The 17,723-nt window shown below is 37.1% G+C and overlaps 1 long non-coding RNA gene across 2 annotated transcripts in view; it reads left to right on the forward strand.

Moving 5' to 3' along the window:
* The window catches only part of LOC112995735 (uncharacterized), a 42,141-nt gene extending 24,947 nt beyond the window's left edge, over positions 1–17,194 (forward strand). Inside the window, exons 4-5 of one of the 2 annotated variants that reach the window (XR_003262233.2) lie at positions 6,205–6,344; positions 12,031–17,194. This is a non-coding gene — a long non-coding RNA (uncharacterized LOC112995735). The remainder of the gene's footprint in view (positions 1–6,204; positions 6,345–12,030) is intronic. The other variant, XR_003262234.2, reaches the window with a different exon arrangement.
* Positions 17,195–17,723: the final 529 nt, after the last annotated feature.

Consider the following 17,723-nt stretch of genomic DNA (forward strand, 5'->3'; position numbering starts at 1 on the left):
GCATGTGTTATTTAATTATTTTGTCATTTACTAGCATTATATTGTGCACAGAGGGTTTTCCTCCCAGCTACCTTGTATTAATTTGAAGTTACTGGTCTTAAGCATCATTGGAGGGAGGATTTCAGATAATAGACCACATTGAAGCAAGCAGTTCTAACAGGCTATCGAGTTTTTCAAAGCAAATACGGGCTCATTATGAATTTGTTGTCTTTGGATACCCATCAGTAAGAAACTTTTCAGACAATTTGCTGATGCTGATGCCAGAATATTTCTGACTATGCATGCTCTAACATGGTTAAAAAAGCCCATGACTTTAGTATTGTATTACATGCAGAACTGTTACACAATTCCTTGATCCAGTGCTAACAATTTAAATTCCTTACTGTTTCAAATCTAATGTTTAATGTTTATTTTTGTTGATTTGTGAAAAAAGAAAAAGAAAAAAAAACATGGAAGGCCTGGCTACCTTTCACAAAACTTGCAAGAAGAGAGGTATTAAATTGCACATTATATCCTTCAGCCAGCAAGGCAACATTTCCCACTCTCCTTGCAGAATTCATACAGCCCCATGTGGACTTAAGTCCCCATCAAACTTTTCACCATCCAGAGATTAAAAAAAAATCTTACTTGCAGTTCCGGGGTATACTGTTGATAAACACCAGGATGTCCACAGCAGAGAATAATATGACTGGGACTATATGTGTCTGGGGCTCATTAAAATTAAGCAGTCATTTTTATGTATAGTGAACAATTAACTTTATGCAAAGCTCCTACTGTATGTTCTTGCCTTGGGGCATTGTTTGTTATGAAAGACAAAATAAAAATTGGGGTCTTGATCTGTCAAAGTGCCGAGAAGCTCAGCTACTGTTGAATTCAATGCATGTTCAGTACCTTCTGTTCTTGTTTGATTCAATGTCAACGTAAGGTGCGCAGCCACTCCACGAGGTTCTCGGAGACCTGGGGTTTGGGCTCTGCTCTTCTCGCACTCTGCAGTGTCACTTCCCATCCATCTCACGCAGACAAAGCTCCCCTTTAAAACAGCAAAGTCTCCAACACCAGCCATGGTGGATCAGGCCCTCTTGAAGTCCCCATCCCCCCCCCCCCCCCCACTATCGTCATGAGTTTTGAAATACTAAGAGCATTAGCCTGTTTTAATTTGTTCACAGTGTTTATGCCAAGCTGTAGGAATCTGCTGCTTTACACAGTCATTCCTAACACATTTTGCAGCACCTCGTAAGATTACTGAAACAAGTGAATCTTTTTCTTAAACGTTGTTAATAAAATATTAAATTGTCTTAAAATTTTCAGAACGATTTTCTCATGTCTTGAGTTTATTTATAGTAAAAAGAAAACTTTCTGAACATGCAGTGATTTAACCCTGCTGTATATTAATACAGAATATGTTGAATGGGAAACAAACACACTTATGTTTATACAGTTCATATTTCCATTATCTATATATCTCTACATAATTCAGAAACATGAATCATGGTAATTTTCCAGGCAATAAAAATAACAGTTCTGAACCTCTTTTATGTTTATTTTATCTTATTGTAATGTTATCTTGATTTTTTATACAGAAATACCTTTTGATGAGTCTTTTTTTTTTTTTTTTTTTTTTTTGATGCTTACATCTTTTACTGTACTTCTCTTTGCTTTTATACAAACCTACAGCATGAAATCACAGTTCAAATATCTCACTCTTTCTTCTTTGGGCACGTTTATATACTGCCATTACATCTGACCTGTTACCCAGAATTTCTTAGTTTTCCCTTTATCGAAATACTGAATAACTATTTATCAACACAGTTAATTTGCATGTGTCCACTACACATTTTCAGCAGCCATGTAGAAAGGTGTGTTTAAGCCTGCTACTAAGAAAAAGGATTGTCAGATAAGAAAAAATAGTATTTTGCAAGGAAGGATAGTTTTTAAAATGATGGACAGTTAAATAGGAACATGACATGCAAGTGTTTGAATTCTAATTCGAATCAATAAATAGTATTGTTATAATCAAGTGGATAGATTTCCATGTCAGTCATTCCCTTTTAAACTGGTGCTGCTTTATGGACAGATAGGATTTCAGCCTAATTTTCTTGGTTTTATTTTTCATCATTATGAATTGTCTTTTCTTTTTAGTACTTTACCAATTAGTAATTCAGAAAAGTGGGAGTCTGAGTTGCAGTGAGTTTCTGTGAATGATTCTTGTTACATATTCTTTTACATTTACTTGTCAGATAAATGAAAAATGTATATCTACTACCTAGTTTTCCTCTGTCTATTGGTCATTCTATAGTTTATTTTAAATATCATTGTAAAGGACTCATTCCAAGGTTCTTTTTTAATACACCTACATTGCAGTGAGCCTGATGGAAATACATTTACTAGAAAAAAGCAAATATATTCATATAAATGACAGTTTGGTCTGAGTGAGGAAAACAGAATCAGACCAGTTGATTTGCTCTCAGATTACATTTGTAGGCATTATCCAAGAACTTCCAAAATAAATATGGTTCTTTTAATCTGTTTCTTTGTTTTCATATTATATTGTACCTCATTTTTTCTTTTTCTTAGGCAAGAATATGTTTTGATATTGCCATCTCTAAGACATTTTTTTTCTTCCTTTCTTTCTATCTCTTTCTAAATGTAAGAGAACATGTTGTATGTCCATTTCTTGTGGTTTATTTTTTCTTGGAGAATTCCCAAGACTATGCACTGACAGATCTTGGTATCCAAGGGGGAGTCTACTCACAGGATTAAAGGCGAGAACCTCAATTAGACTATCTCTGATTTCTTCAGATGTTTTTTCTAATCTTTTAATATGGGATTAAAGTCAGCTAGAACCTAGCTTGCCTTTTTTCTTAGCTGAGATCTTTGTTGCAATGCAAGCCAGATATACTTTTTGTTTCTCTATTTAAAAAAAAGGAAAAAGAAAAGAAAAAGTAAAAAAGCGAATCTCTTTTTCCTTAATTTGGAGGCATTCTAGTCCAGATGAGTATAATGAACTTTTGTCAGCTCTTATGTGATACTGCGTACAAAATAGCTTGATAAGCAATGTGAAGCATACACACACTTCTCAATGATCTGCAGGAAAACTCCCTCAGAGACTGATTAGTCCATGCTTGTCACAAGTAGGGGAGATAATTATGGGGGCTTAACAATCTATATGGTGGATCTTTTGAGAGGAGAAGGGTAGATCTAAGACTGTCTCGTGGATCAACCATAATTTTTAATATTACAGATAATGTGTGTGGTTTTTTTAGTATGTCCCCGGAGCCTGGCTAGTGACTCTTCCCATAGAGTGACATCATATTACTTTTCGAGAAGATAAAAATTGTTCAAATTAGATTATCCCTAATTAGTATAATCTTATGAACCATTCTGCAAAGTTTATTGCACCCATGCTGGCAGTCTCTAATTCCATATTGAGAGCTTCTTATTACAATATGCGCGCTATTCCTTAACCATGGAAATGAATGCACGGTACATAAAAGTAATGTTGTTGTATTTCTTTATTTAATAAACTCCACATTCTATTCTCATTCCAAAGCTAATAGCTATTTTTATGGATCTCTGTGTATTAGCTAACACCATATTTAATAAGATTTTTAAAAACTTTTTTGTTTAAGCAAAGAACGTGTCATTCCATCAGTAATTTATATTCATTAGAAAAATGTACTTGTTAAGCAGTGCTGGCAATATTTGGGGAGGGCTTCAACAAATCCTCAGGAAAAAAAATGGTTTTTACACTTATTTACAAAAATTTTGCTGTGTATATATATTGAAGTACTAAGCAGAACAGTCTGTAACACAGCCACACTTCTGCTGTCTTGTCTGATCTCATTGACTACAATGGAATCTGCGGATGCTCAGCCCAAATCTGCATTGGGATAGTGCACAGCTCTGTTCTCACTCGCCTTTCCTCACCCCTCAGAAAATTAAGATATAATTCTCCCTGGAAACAGGTATGAAAATCCTGCAGAAGCAGCTTTTCCTCTTAAAAGAGCACAGAGATTTGAACTACCTCTCTCACAAAACCTTTTTGCCATTTGTGGCTAGTAGTATGACTCAGTAATTTTGCATGCTTTCCAGCGCAGCTTTCATCAAGGTGATATCCCATACCATTTTATGATCCATTATTTCTGTTTTGTGTTCTCATTGGTTTTCCTCACCTTTGTCCACCACATTTTTAGGGATTACCAGCCCGTCCACTTGGGCTGCACTGCTGCTGCTGCACATCATGTGTGGCCAGAGAAGGCAGCTGTTTGTGCTTTTGCAGTGTGCAAAATCTGGATGACTCACAGGACATATAACTCCCACAGCTGCTCCCTGTTTCCCTTGAAGCATAGTCCTCTTGGAGCAGGTTAGCCTCAACTGTCCGCAAGGGGTGATTTTTGCTCTGCACCCTTGTACCTGAGGGAAGTGCTCAATTACATGCAACCCAACATAAAATTTACATGGTTTTATGCAAATGACAGTAATTTTTTTTCCCTCCACTTCCTTTCTGAAGGGCATTTAGGGCCTATGGTTATTGACAACAAAAGTAAAGCCTCATCAGATACAGAGGCTGCTACAAGCAGACCCTCAGCAACATTATGGGAACATCCCAGGTGGGAGTAGATTGAAGCAATGCCATTAAATTTATCAAAGATCCACTGATGTACACCATCCAGGGGTTTATCCTTCTATCTTGCATGTGCTTTTCTATTTCTAGTTAAGGTGACACCACCCCTAAGTTTGCAAATTATCTCTGACCTCTTCTTTGCAGACAGGGCTAAAATGAAACTTTGCCTCCCTCCCTCAGCAGAAAACTTAAAACTATGGCTAAAGCCTCATTTATTGGCATGGTGGCCTTGTCTGTGCTCTGTCTGTTTCTGAAGTTTCTTTACCACAGAACGGCAACAGGAGCATAAAGACTGTTTCAAAAGAGCTGAAAGATTCTCATTTATGAGTATTTCTAGGTCTAATCTTGTAAAAGAATAAGGCCAGGATAATGGACTCTGTGGTGACATGTGGATCAGTCAGATTTACTGAAACACATTTCATTGATTTCTGGCTATGAGTTGCAATTGATCCTGCTACTCTTAGCTATTCTTGCGAAGCTAGCCAGTGCCACTAATCCTCTTAAGCTGTAGTGAAGAGATGCAGATAAAAGCTGGTGATTCACCTCGGTTCAAATAACAGTGCTCTTAAAAACAAAACAGGGAACTCACTCCTTGGGTATAAAAATGTATAATCTGCATGCTGACTGCATGTTGTGACACAGTAGAGCATATTTCAAGGCTATTAATTAAGAAAAGAAAAGATTGAGAGCACAGAAAGAAACTGCTACTAACAAAAGCAATAATTCTTCTAGCTTTTCATATGTAAACATCCATAAAACCAAATATAAATGATTTTGTATAGAAGGATTGTACTTAGAGGAACCTGGGAGCAAAGGAGGCAGCTGTTCTTGCAGATCTAGCTTTTTTTTTTATTTCAAGACAAAGGAAAGCATTTGCAGAGAAACACAAAATAATCTAAGTGCAACATTCTGGCATTGGGTCACAATATATGCATTCAGATATCATTGTAGGAAGAACTACTACAATTACATAAGCAAGTATGACTGCACAGTAGCATAAAGACAACCCAGACAAATGTGGGGAAAACCTTATGTTCAGATTAAACCCACAATTTTGCTCTAATGGCATTCATAACCTTTTCATTGTGCTTCCCATGAAGGTACATGTAAACAATTTTATGCTTTATTCAGAACTTGAAAGAAAATGAAAGTCAGATGAATTTCTCCTGTGAGCATGTTCACAAGGGCTTTAGTGGGAGTGTACACAGGACTATCAACAATTCTCTTTCACCTCTTGAAAAAAGTTTGTAGCATCTCATAAAAAAGTAAAAACAATACCATGAGGATTTGATGCCCAAAACACACACCATGAAAAGCAAACAGAGTTAGAGGCATAGTTAAAGCAGGGTTATTTGTCCAATCCATATGATTGGACAAATGGAAATATGTTTGCATAGTCAAACAATATTACATAGCAAGCAAACTCCACGTGTGGGCTTGTTGATTATTAAAGGGGACTTAGTTCATCACATAAAATATTTGCCGGGAATAGTTCACTCAGCTCTAGTCAAAAGTCATACCATGGTTATTTTATACCTCTTTATGACTCTAATCAACAGTGTATTCTCTCTTATCCACAGTGGTAGGAGGGAATGAAGATCTGTCTTCCTCCTTGCCTCCCCTCTGTTGCCTTTGCAATGCCAGAGGGCAGCTTCTCCACCCGCCACCAAGGAGGGCCCCTTGCCCAGGCTTGACACCAAAGCCTCAAGATCTCAGGAAGGTAAAGTCAGGATCTGTGAATCACACTCAGTTCACGCTCCAATATCACTTGCCAGGATGGACCCATGGGCCTACATTTCTTCAGATGAACTTTAGGAGCTTAGATAGGTAAAGGGTTTGATCATCCAAGGCTCCCTGTCAGTCACTGCAGAGAAATAGGCTCCTCCAAATGACAGTTCACATCTTAGGTCAGGTCCAGTCTTCAGATGGCAGCTCCCAACTCTGACTCCTCATTAGGCTTCCTCAAGTCAGATAGGGCGGTTTTCCCCAGAGGTTCTCTGTAGCAGTGGCCCAAATGTCTCCTCAACCTCTTAAGATGTGAAGATGCACCATTTTCTGCCCATGCTCTGCTAGTTTTGGCATTAGAAAGTTGTTTTCAACCTACCGGGCTGTCAATCCATAATCTTTTTCAACATTTTAAGCTAATAAATCTTTTATTTGTATAAGTTACAACAAAAAGAAGATGGAAAATAAACTTGCAGATGGGTCATTGTTTTAGAAACTTCTTAATAATCAGAAGCGTAAGCTCTTTGAAGAGCAATTAATAAAGCAGTTAGAGGAATTGTTTTGAAAGAAGCTTGTTTCCATTCAAATAATACTAGCTACAAATTTGGCACTTCATTTAGGTTTTTATGTCCTAAAAGTCCTTAGGCAGAGCAAAGGGATCAAGAAGGAAAGAGCAGAAGCCTTTTAGTTAAAACTTCTGAAAAACTTGACCATAATTCTCCACAAGTATCATGTTCTTTACTTTTTGGCTGTACAACTCCACACCCACATTTTCATCAGCCCTCAGCAATCATGGATCCAAATGAAGCTCTAGGAACCACCAGTGCTTAGCATCTCTGAGAACTGTAAACTCTCTCAAGTTGAATATCTAAAAACAAAGACACAAAAACAGAAGTTCTGAACATATACCTATTTCTTCCACGTTTGTTACCTTATTGTGATCAGCGCCTTCAAGACAACATGAAAGAAGGAAGGAATTACTGAAAAATCAGAGGAGAGTCAAACCTCCTTGTTGCTAAAGACCACATTCTAGTCTTGTAATTTCACTGTGAATATAACTCCACTGAGCTCCCTGAATTATTATTTGTGTACAAGACCAACTTCTGACCCCTGTTCCCTGAAAGATATTTCGTTAAGTCCTTATCGATTCATAAATCAGAATTTTCATTTGTGACTTTGCACTTCTTTCAGAGTTTTGTGTTGTAGCTGCCACAAATGGAGTCAATGCACACTGATCTATGTCATGTCACTGAGATGTCAATATTTTGTTATCTTAATCCATTTTAAAAGCTCAGTTTTTCACTTGCACCTATGTGATTTGAACTTTTATTGCTGAAGTTCCATAGCTGCAGTGTACTATTAGTACAGTTATAGTAACCTAAAAATGTAGGCTCAGACTTAGGGTTTTTGGCAGATAAGAAATGAAGTTTCTTTGGTGCTATTTTTTCCTCATGAAAACATTAAAAAATGTGGCAAACTTACACAAAATAATACAAGTCCACAGGAAAATTTGACCATAGTGAAAATTTGTGAGGAGGTGACACAATGGAAACCAATTTAGATGCTGCTATTAAATCTCTTCAGCTGTATGTAAGCTGTCAAAGAAAAGCAGTGTGTAGCAGTCAAGGGCACATCCTGGGCTCCAAGGCCAAGTGGCAAGAACTGATTTCCACATCCTCTGCTTAGGGATCCCTTTCAAGCAGATTTGGCTTTGAGATAGGTCTAAAGCAGAAGAGGGAGGGAGCAAACAAGAAAGGTTTGTGAACAATCAGGGATGGGGCACTCAGACCTGCTCCTTGGAACTGTGATTCATAGTATAGACTACCCTGGTCCTCTATCTTAATTAACATATAGTACATTGTAGTACCCCCCCTATACCCCATCTCCTGCTCCTTCAGGCCTAAGGACTTGGCTCAAATACACTGTGGCTCCTATCCAGACCAGCTACTGGCTTTCTGTTTCATGGAAATGAGGAGACAACTAGGGCGTGCCTGCGTTTTGATCCAGAAGCTGGGACATTTCTGGCATGCATATCTAGGTTTGGTATTCGGAGGCATTCCTGGGTTCACCAATGTAGACTTGGTGCAATCTGTCTAGTTTCCTTTGCTGAGATAGTCACAAATGCTAATTTGTGTTTTAAAAAATGAGAATTTAGCACCTTAATAGGATCTAATTTACTTATTCTCTGAGTTTAACACAGCCCTATTTAGTCACCAATAAAATGCCTGATAAAGTTCAAACACAATAAGGTAGCAGTGGGATACAGCTGAAATCTACCCTTTGACAGACAGCAACTGCAGTTAAAATGATCAAACTAAATGTGACTTAAATAAAGACATGCCCACCTCAGATTTTGGAAGCACCCACTTAATCTTTTAACACATGGTGTTATATTGACTTCTGCAAGTTTAAAAGAACAGCTACAAAGAGTTTATTAACAGGCCAAATAAACATTTCTTTTTCGGTAAGATTTTTCCCCACAGGTGGGAGAGCATAGCATGAGCTGAGAAGGGATAATTACCAAGCATCAAGGGCTTTACCTAGAGACACACCACAACCTTAATTCTTGGAATGCCTCTATTGACAGCATTGGAGCTGTACAGCAGATGGGCTAAATGGGCTGTTAAATAGAACTGGCTGTCAAACAAGAATTTGCCATGCTTTACTATTTGTTTTCCCTTCTCAGGGAATGAAAAATAGATCTTTAGAATATTCTGGGGAAAAACTGAGTGAGAAGGATGCTCTGCACAAGGTGGCCAGCTACATAACTGTGAAAATTGCAGTAAGGGTATAGAAATAATTTCAGAACTCCATTTTGTCTTCTGCTCAGAGCCAGAATTTCTAAATTTGAAGCACATCTTTTGGTCACTGACATACAGTCCTGGCTTACTTATTAGCTACAGGAGGACAAATAATTCAAACAGAAAACCCAGAAAACCCTGACATATCTCTGACATAACTGGCTGATTCTAATGACTGACAATTTCTGATAAGCAGAGCCTTTTATCAAAAAAAAAATAGTTATATTATTAAGTTCAAATCAGTTTTGAATCATTCAAGCTGTTAATTTGTTACACCCCAAGTTCACAGATCTCTGCTGGCTTTTTAAGACCAGGTGACTTCAAGGGAAAACCCCTCTGATCACTTTGTCTCAGCATTTAATTTTCTTTGAGCCAACAGAACATTACGGGTGAGATTCATTTCACTTATCACTGGTGTGCAACGCTTAGATGTTGAATTCTGAGCTAGTCTGACTTTAGACACTTGTTGGTCATAGAGCATAAAGGGTGTGTCATATGATTTTTTAGATTTTTTAAGATGGCTTTTAAGGCAGCTTTTGAACAGCTACATTTGGGCAGTTACTCTATAAAAATAACTTCTCCATGGCATAGCTTTCAGGGATGCCAACAGCATTTGAAGACTCCTCATGCCATTCTTCATTCTTCAATAACCATGCTACAAGCAGACATGTTAACAAAATGCCACAAATTTTCCTTTCTTCTTGAATATACAGCTGCTAATAATAAATAGCCCTATTTAGACCATCAGGTCTTTGCAGTAATATCGGACTACAGTAATTTCTAGGCACAAAGAGAAAAGTGTGAATGTCTTTTTGTTCAGTTGGTATTGCTTTGCTCTTCTTTCTTTTGAAAAATGACATTAATCTTACTATACTGTAATCTTACTGTATAATCTTACTATATAATCTTATTGTATTAATCTTACTGTAATCTTTACTTCTCTTTTGTCAATATTCTAATTTTAAATATTACTTAAAGAAATATTCTGCAGAATTAAATATAGATTAGAGGAAATTAAGCAGAATCCTATATAAAATTACTTTGAAAATCTGCACAATATCTTCTCCATTGCATTCTGTTGAATTCTATAGATGAACTATTAAACAACATCTACTAAACATCCAGCATTACAACAAAGAGACAAACAAAACATTTCAGAAAGCTCCTATTTTGTTAAATTTTATAGCATTGTTCCATAATGGACAAAGCAACAACTCTTTCTTTATTGTAACAGAAATGGATAAACTGTTATTATTTCTGCTGATCTTAAAAATGTCCATTTTAGCTCACGTTCTGGCACTTACAGATCAGCTATTTATGCCAGCTGGTTGCAGAGTTAGTATATGTGGATGTATATGTGGACATAATATCTGCACATTTTATTTTGAAAAACGTCTTTTGTGTTGTCTGCCTTTGACAAGCGCAAATTCAGTATAATGTCGTTATTCCAGAAGGGAATATAAACAGACGATGGAACCAGTTTTCATCAGCATATTTCTCTAAGCATATAGAAAGTCCTATTTTGTAGAGCACGGAAGAAATCAAGCAGAGACTGTTTCATTGCTTAGCTCTAAATCTTTCAGCCAACACTTTAACTCAGCCTCCCACTTTATGATTGTCTCCCAGGTTCATAGCCAAGGGCAGAGTGGGCTTCCTTGAAGTTTTGCATTTGCTTTTGGGCTGCAGCATGAACTCAACCATTTCTTATAGCTAGCTATTTGAAATGGTCTGTTTCACCAAGTTTCATCTTGCAGTATTATTATCATTATCATCATCATTTGTAAAGGGAATTTGTATTACAAGATTGCCTGTAAGCTATTGTAGTACGCCTTATATAAATATAACTTGTCCAAAAGAGCTTACGTTCAAAGTGTAGAGTGAAAGACAACAGGTGGAAGAAGTAATCAGATGGAAGGGAGCACAAGGGAACAATGAAGCAATTACGAACAGTTGACAAAGCAGCAGTCAGGGAACACCAGCTGCTTAACTATTGTGCTAGCTCTAATTAGAATTCTTCTTAGGAGAGTGAATTACTCTTGGAGTGCTCTACCCAGAGCCTTTCTCAGGCAGGAGTACGTGATTTGGAGCAGTAAGAATATACAGCAGGGTGGAGCACAAGGTCTCTGTCCACCTGTCTCAACAAGGCAAAGCGAACCAAGTTCCCGTGTGCTGTACACCTCTCGTATGTATGCAGAGCAATACAGCATGCACTGTGTTAGAGACCCTTGAGCTGTTAATGTATGGATCTCTAACATGATATAATATGTTATTTCAGTATTGGTATGGAGCTATTAAGATAGATTGTGTCAAAAATCTTAGTGTTAATGACTCCATACTATGCACTGACATTCTCCATCTTAATGGTTTCTTTCCTTCATAGCTGCTACAATGTATTATGTCAAGGCATAATACTCAGCCTTTCATTTCACATGTTACATCCTATCAACCCATTTTTGGAGTTATTCAAATATATAATGTCAGTGCATAATATGGAGTCCATAGGTGGATCTTTGACATGATTTATCATGTCAATGCATGGTAATGACTGTTATGATACCAAGCAGTGCTTAGTAAAAATGAAAAGTTGCTGTATGTAACCACAGTAAATGAAATTCAAAAGGTTAGTATTTTGTTTTGTTTTTAATCACAATATAGAGGGAATGAATTTAAACTGAGTATGCACTAACTTGGAAGGATCTTGTGTATTAATCGTACATCTTTCTCCTATTTATGATGCTGTAATCTTTCTGACTAGAAGTGCATCATTCCAAAAAAGGTTAAAAGGAGTGTGAGCAACATATTCCTATGTGCACTGCTCAGGAACAGAGCCTTTCCAAGGGTCATTGTTAAACTATTTTTTTTCCTCTCAAAACTTTCTAGGGTTTTTTGAAATCAAAACTGCAATATGCCAGATTTGACACTACTTCTATCAAGACAGTCTTCTAAAGTGCCCAAAGAGAGACTACCTGGAAAAAGTTGGTTCGAATCACTTTTGCAAGTTGTGCAACTGGAAGACTGGTTTAGGCTACAGTCTTGATCCCACATCCCACCTGAGTATGAAACCTTGAAGCCCTGTTTCATCTTTTGCTTTCTGAATATATATTTGTATAGATGCATGTAGCTGCACATATAGTATATTGTATAGATGTAATAGCGGATGTTAAGGTCATGCATGGTACTGGAATTTTCTCTCGCAACAGTGAATAGCTAACTGTACTTCAACACTTGCAACAGTGAATAGCTAGTTGTTCATATGAAATAGAACAGCTTTGACTTGAAAATGAATAAACAGCAGCAGGATGTAATCTCCTCAGAAATGGAAGCAACAATTTGCTGTATGTTTCCACAAAGGAATCAGAATGACCACGAATTATACTCATCCTAGAGCAAAGTGAGGAAAGTCCACTTCTTTGACCTTCTCTTTCCTTAATAACCTAAACAAAAATATAAGAGAGTAAAATAGAGAAGGCAAAAGTATTTGTGAAAGCCCTTCAGAAAGGAAGAAAGAGAAATTCCCATATATTGGTTTCTGAACCATCGTGTTTTGAAGAGCTTCAGATAACATCTCAATTCTGAGGTGGTGTTTGCCATTAGTACTGTTGTCAGCCTCCATGAGATGAGAAGATGCTTTTCTAGGGTGGACAGAAGAAATGCCCTTCCATTCTTCCATCAAATCACTAAGCTGTAACACCTTTTTTTTTCTGCCCTTTTTCAGTCAGATTGTCTCATCAGAACTGGCTGAGTTTGAACCTTTTCATCCTCTTACCTTTTAAAGCTGAAACCTGTGAGAAGTAGCAATCCTGAAGGAGAGCTTCTTCCAGGTATAATTGATAGGTTCATAGGAAATGAGCAATTGGAGAAAAAATGTAAAGCAATAGAGGTACAGACAGGGTAGGTTTCATCTGTCCTAACTCTGAACTAGTCTCCCATTGCAGCCAAGGAAGAATAAGAGGTATCTCTAGAAAGTGATTCATCCTAAAATGGATGACTTAGGTCATAGGGATTGTCCCCTGCTTGTATTTCTTTCTCTCCTATTTTTCTCCTATAAAGGGAGTCTGTGGTGACTAGTTCCAAAACAACTCATATTTAAATTTTAAGACACCTAGATACAAACTTAGTTGCCTAAATTATCATGAGCTAGTGCCACCTGAAATGCCCTAGGTCTTCTCATTTGATTTCACCTGTGACTGCAGAAGTGTGAGTACTAAATCCTATGTCATATCTGCCAACCTTATGCAGATGCCCCCCAAACTCTAAAACTTCTCCAATGGCAACATATGTGCACATACAGGAACCAAATCGAGTCCCTGAATTTTGGCAAGACGAGCTGCCTCTCAGTTGGTTACCTAACCTCACCATTTTGATACATAAAAGCACATAACTTTTGGCATATTCAGTGCCTAAGAAATATGCTAATATTTCTCTGCACACCCTGTCTCTTCCTCTCTTAGTGGGACCCCACAGTTTGCTAACTGGACTGGAGACTTAAAGGAACTTGTTATCTGATATATAATTCATGTAATGTTAGGGACTTGATTCTTTTACCTTTAACCCTGATGGGATATCCAAGAGTATATGAAATGGTACTAGACACCTATTTGTGTGGTGTGGGCAAGTGAAACGCATCCTAGGCAAATAAATTTGGTCAGAAGCAGCCTTAACTCTCCTTTTTACTCTCTGTTGAGCCTGGGGTACCTCACTTGGATAAAGGCCTTTTCATTTACAACATCTGCAATTACCTAAATGAACATCCACCCCTGAGCTCTGTATCAGGTCTTGGTAATTGAAAATAGATACGCCTACCAGCTGTTTTCCTGCAAACTGACTGAACCTCTATGTAAACATTGTGCACACATAATGAATCCAGGAGAAGTCATTATCCATGAAAATTATACAATATATCTCATATCCATGACATATGATGCTAAAGGATGGTAAATTTATGTCCACAGATCATTATACAACACCAAAAATAAAATAGAAAAATGAATAGTTAGCATTTCCTTTTACCTACCTGCATGGTAGTTCATCAATACAAATGATTAGTCATGATTCAGAGTTTAAAAATTAGCAATAAAAATGCATTTATACATATATGATTCATTTTTTCTCTAAAACTGGAATAGTATTAGTCAAGAAGATAATATCCTTACTTAATCCAGCATATCTAAATTGAGAAGATTACCTGCATTTGGTTAGAAATTTGTAATTCTGAATGACTAAATATGGTCTTATGCTGATTTATTTTAATCATAAAATAACTGGACCATTTATATCTTCATCTGAAATGCCCAAACATAGGTGGGCATCCTCTGCAGAGGATTTTTTTCAGCTTTGAGAAGGTATTCCTTCAGCTTTTAAAGCCGGTCAGGTGTATATTTACAAAATGTTCCTACAGAGACACATGAAACATTTCTTCCCTTTTATGTATTTTGTATCAGTGCAATGAAAAAAGACAGGACCACCTGGAAGATGTCCAAACACTCGGGTGGTTGTTTCTGACAAGGAAACGATGCACCTGTGTAGCCGAAATTGAAGCAGCGTGTCTGGAAGGGAAGTTCTGGTACACAGCACAGATAAAAGGCGAAGCAGCAAACTGAGCAAACCTGTACCTGCTGAAGGCCATGCGGCCCCTCGACTTCAGTTCAGTGCCACAAGACTAAGAAAGTAAAGCTAGACAAGAGCAGTTAATAACCAAACAAGAGTGTGTGGGATGGAGGGGAATGGAAACATTCAATTAGACGCTGGTTTCATGTATTGCCAGTGGGTTAATGGCTGTGTTTTAGCACAGAAAGCGAGCAGTATGGTCACTAACGTTACCATTAAGCTACACTCTGCATTATTAATTTCAGACATGCCTAATTGATTTTACCAGGCTTTCCACTCAGGCTGTATTTAAAATATGAATTAAAAGGCCCCTAATTCTATTCAAAAAGTCCATCTGTTGCTGACAAACTCTCGCCAGAGGTTGCGTGGCAACCTTTATTGCTGAGCACATGCGGTCGGCCTCCCTGGGCTGCCTTTGTCTGGCCTCCGAGAGCGCTGCCCTTGACAGAGGAACAGCAGGAAGCCTCTGCTTTTGGCTAGAGCTTTGCCTGGCAAGTGAAGCACTCATTACAGAGTGCTGAGGTAGATATCTGGCACAGTGATTTCTTATATGTACATGTTTAAATGTACTTTTTCACGAATGTCACAAATTCCTGGGCCTTTGGGAAAGATTTCGTCTTTCCCTTGTTGGCTTTTGGCTTTCAGATGTTACATCAAGAAAGCAATTTACTTGAGGCAAGTGGAAGAAAATCCCCAGTGTTTAAGGCACTACAAAAAGAAAACCCCTGTATTTTGAAACAAACTTCATTGTAGTATTATATTCCTAGGCTTTAATAATAAAAATTCATAGCAAGGTATTTTTCACTGTCACTTTTGAAAACGCCTAAATATCAATACAAAAGTGGGAGTACACAGAGACTGTGAGTTTATTTTAAGAAAATACATGCATCCCAACATGACAAACAATTTGCACAACTGCGAAAGCTCCTTAGGGACTCAATTCAGTGAAAGGCGAAGAAAGTTTAGGGTGACATCCCCCAAGAAACACAATAGCTTGATAAAATGTCACAGCTGAGTGTGTTTTAATTTTCACTGGTAAGAGCATAAATGTCTTAGCAGGCATTTGTGTAGAAAGTACTATACCAGAAATCTCTTGTGCCCACACTGTGTCTTATGTTGCAGTCCCAATAGTTTATAATACAAACATATTTTGTTACTTATTGGCTTAAGAGAAGAACCAGAGCTTCAGGAAGAAACTCAATAAAGAGGTGGCACAATTCAGCGCACAGGAAGTACAGACATTGTGGTGAATGAAGTGAATGATCACGTAGCTTAAGATTAGTGCTTATGGAGGATTAAAGCAATGGATGCAGGAAAGTGATGGAGTAGCTACTAGAGAAGAGATGGATGCTGTAAGATATTGAAGACAAGAAGACACAGCATGAAATCAATATAATAAACATGATATTCTTTTCCTTGGGCTGAGGAAGAATTCTCAAAACAATACTTTCTCTCATTTTATAAATGAAAAAAGTAAATGCAGTGTATAAGTTACATACAGCTTTATGTTTATTGACACTACTTCTTGTTCAGTTGAACTGCATCACATTTGATTTGTTTTTAAAAAGCAGCAGTTACAAAAATTCATATATATTTGCTTTTCATTTTCAATTTTTTACTATTTTCACTTATCTTCTTACATACCTGGAAAAATAACATGGCTATGGTACTGACTCCTAATCAAAGCAATTAATGTTTTTGCTAACCTGCAGTATAAGTAGCAGCACTTCCTGAGAGCATGGTAGAGCAGGTAACAAAGAAACGAGCACTTCAGTGACAAATGGCGACAGATATTCCATTTAGTGTCAGATGTTGATTGCCAAAATATGAAATGCTAGAATACATAAATCACTTTACTAGATCTTCTCAAATGTGCAGCCATTATTGATCTTTAAAGCTAAATAGATTCTTCTACGTTTTTAGTTACCATCTATACTGAGTCTTTTGCAGGACATGGTTTTACAACTACATTTGAAGACTGCAGTCAAGTTACTGCATTACCAGCCATGCCCACCTTGCCCAGGCCAGGAAAAAAAAAGGTCCAAATGACACTATATTAATCTTTAAATATTCAGTTACAAGTCTAATTTCAAGCTCTGATTTAAACTAGAACCTACATGCAAAACTTGGCATTTAAGTATCAGCATCGCATTTTTTCCCTCAGAAATGAAAGTCCTGGGAAGTTTTTCAAAGAACATGGTGAGATCTGTAATTATGGGATATATGCATATGGTGCTTGACATTCCATGTTTAAATTATTGTCTAAATAATATTGAGTCAAAATTATTGGGAGCTGAGTACATAAAATAAAAGTGAAATGAAGGGGAGGCTTGTGTGACAGTTTCTTTGAAAACTCTTACCAGTTGGACAAACCTATCATCGGTTTCCTTCAAGGATTTATTTTAAAACTCAGAAAGTTGTGTGTCAAAATCTAGATGAGTCTTATTTAATTATCATTCCTCATAGTGTATCACCTTTCATGAGAGATCAGATGAAGCAGGCATTACTTTTTAGCTTCCTTTGGATTCTGTTTTTGACATATATATTTAATTTGAAGATCCATTAACTAAATGTCTCTGGACTAATCTTTGCCTTATTTGGCATATTAAATTCACAGTCAAGTGTACGTTAAAATGCCTGAAGGTATTTCTGTTTGGAAGAGGAAAATAGTAATGTTATAAAAGTAGACTGTTGAGAAAAAAAATGTAAAAATATTTCTCTTTAAAAATACTAGTACATTTTCACATTTTCAGGAAAATTCTCTTATGCAGGCAATCTCAATTTAAGGGTAATCCAAGCAGCCACATTAACTTTATTTATTCAAACTTTTGAAGCAATACTATCAAATTTATCCAACCTGCTCTTACACTGTATTGGTGCTTTTGTTAGAATTTGGGATGAAGCAGAGAGCTAGCATTTTGTTTATACCTTGCCACGTTTTCAAAAGAGAAAAAGGATGAACAACC

This window comes from Dromaius novaehollandiae, chromosome 1, assembly GCF_036370855.1.
Source record: "Dromaius novaehollandiae isolate bDroNov1 chromosome 1, bDroNov1.hap1, whole genome shotgun sequence".
Classification (NCBI taxonomy): Eukaryota; Metazoa; Chordata; class Aves; order Casuariiformes; family Dromaiidae; genus Dromaius; species Dromaius novaehollandiae.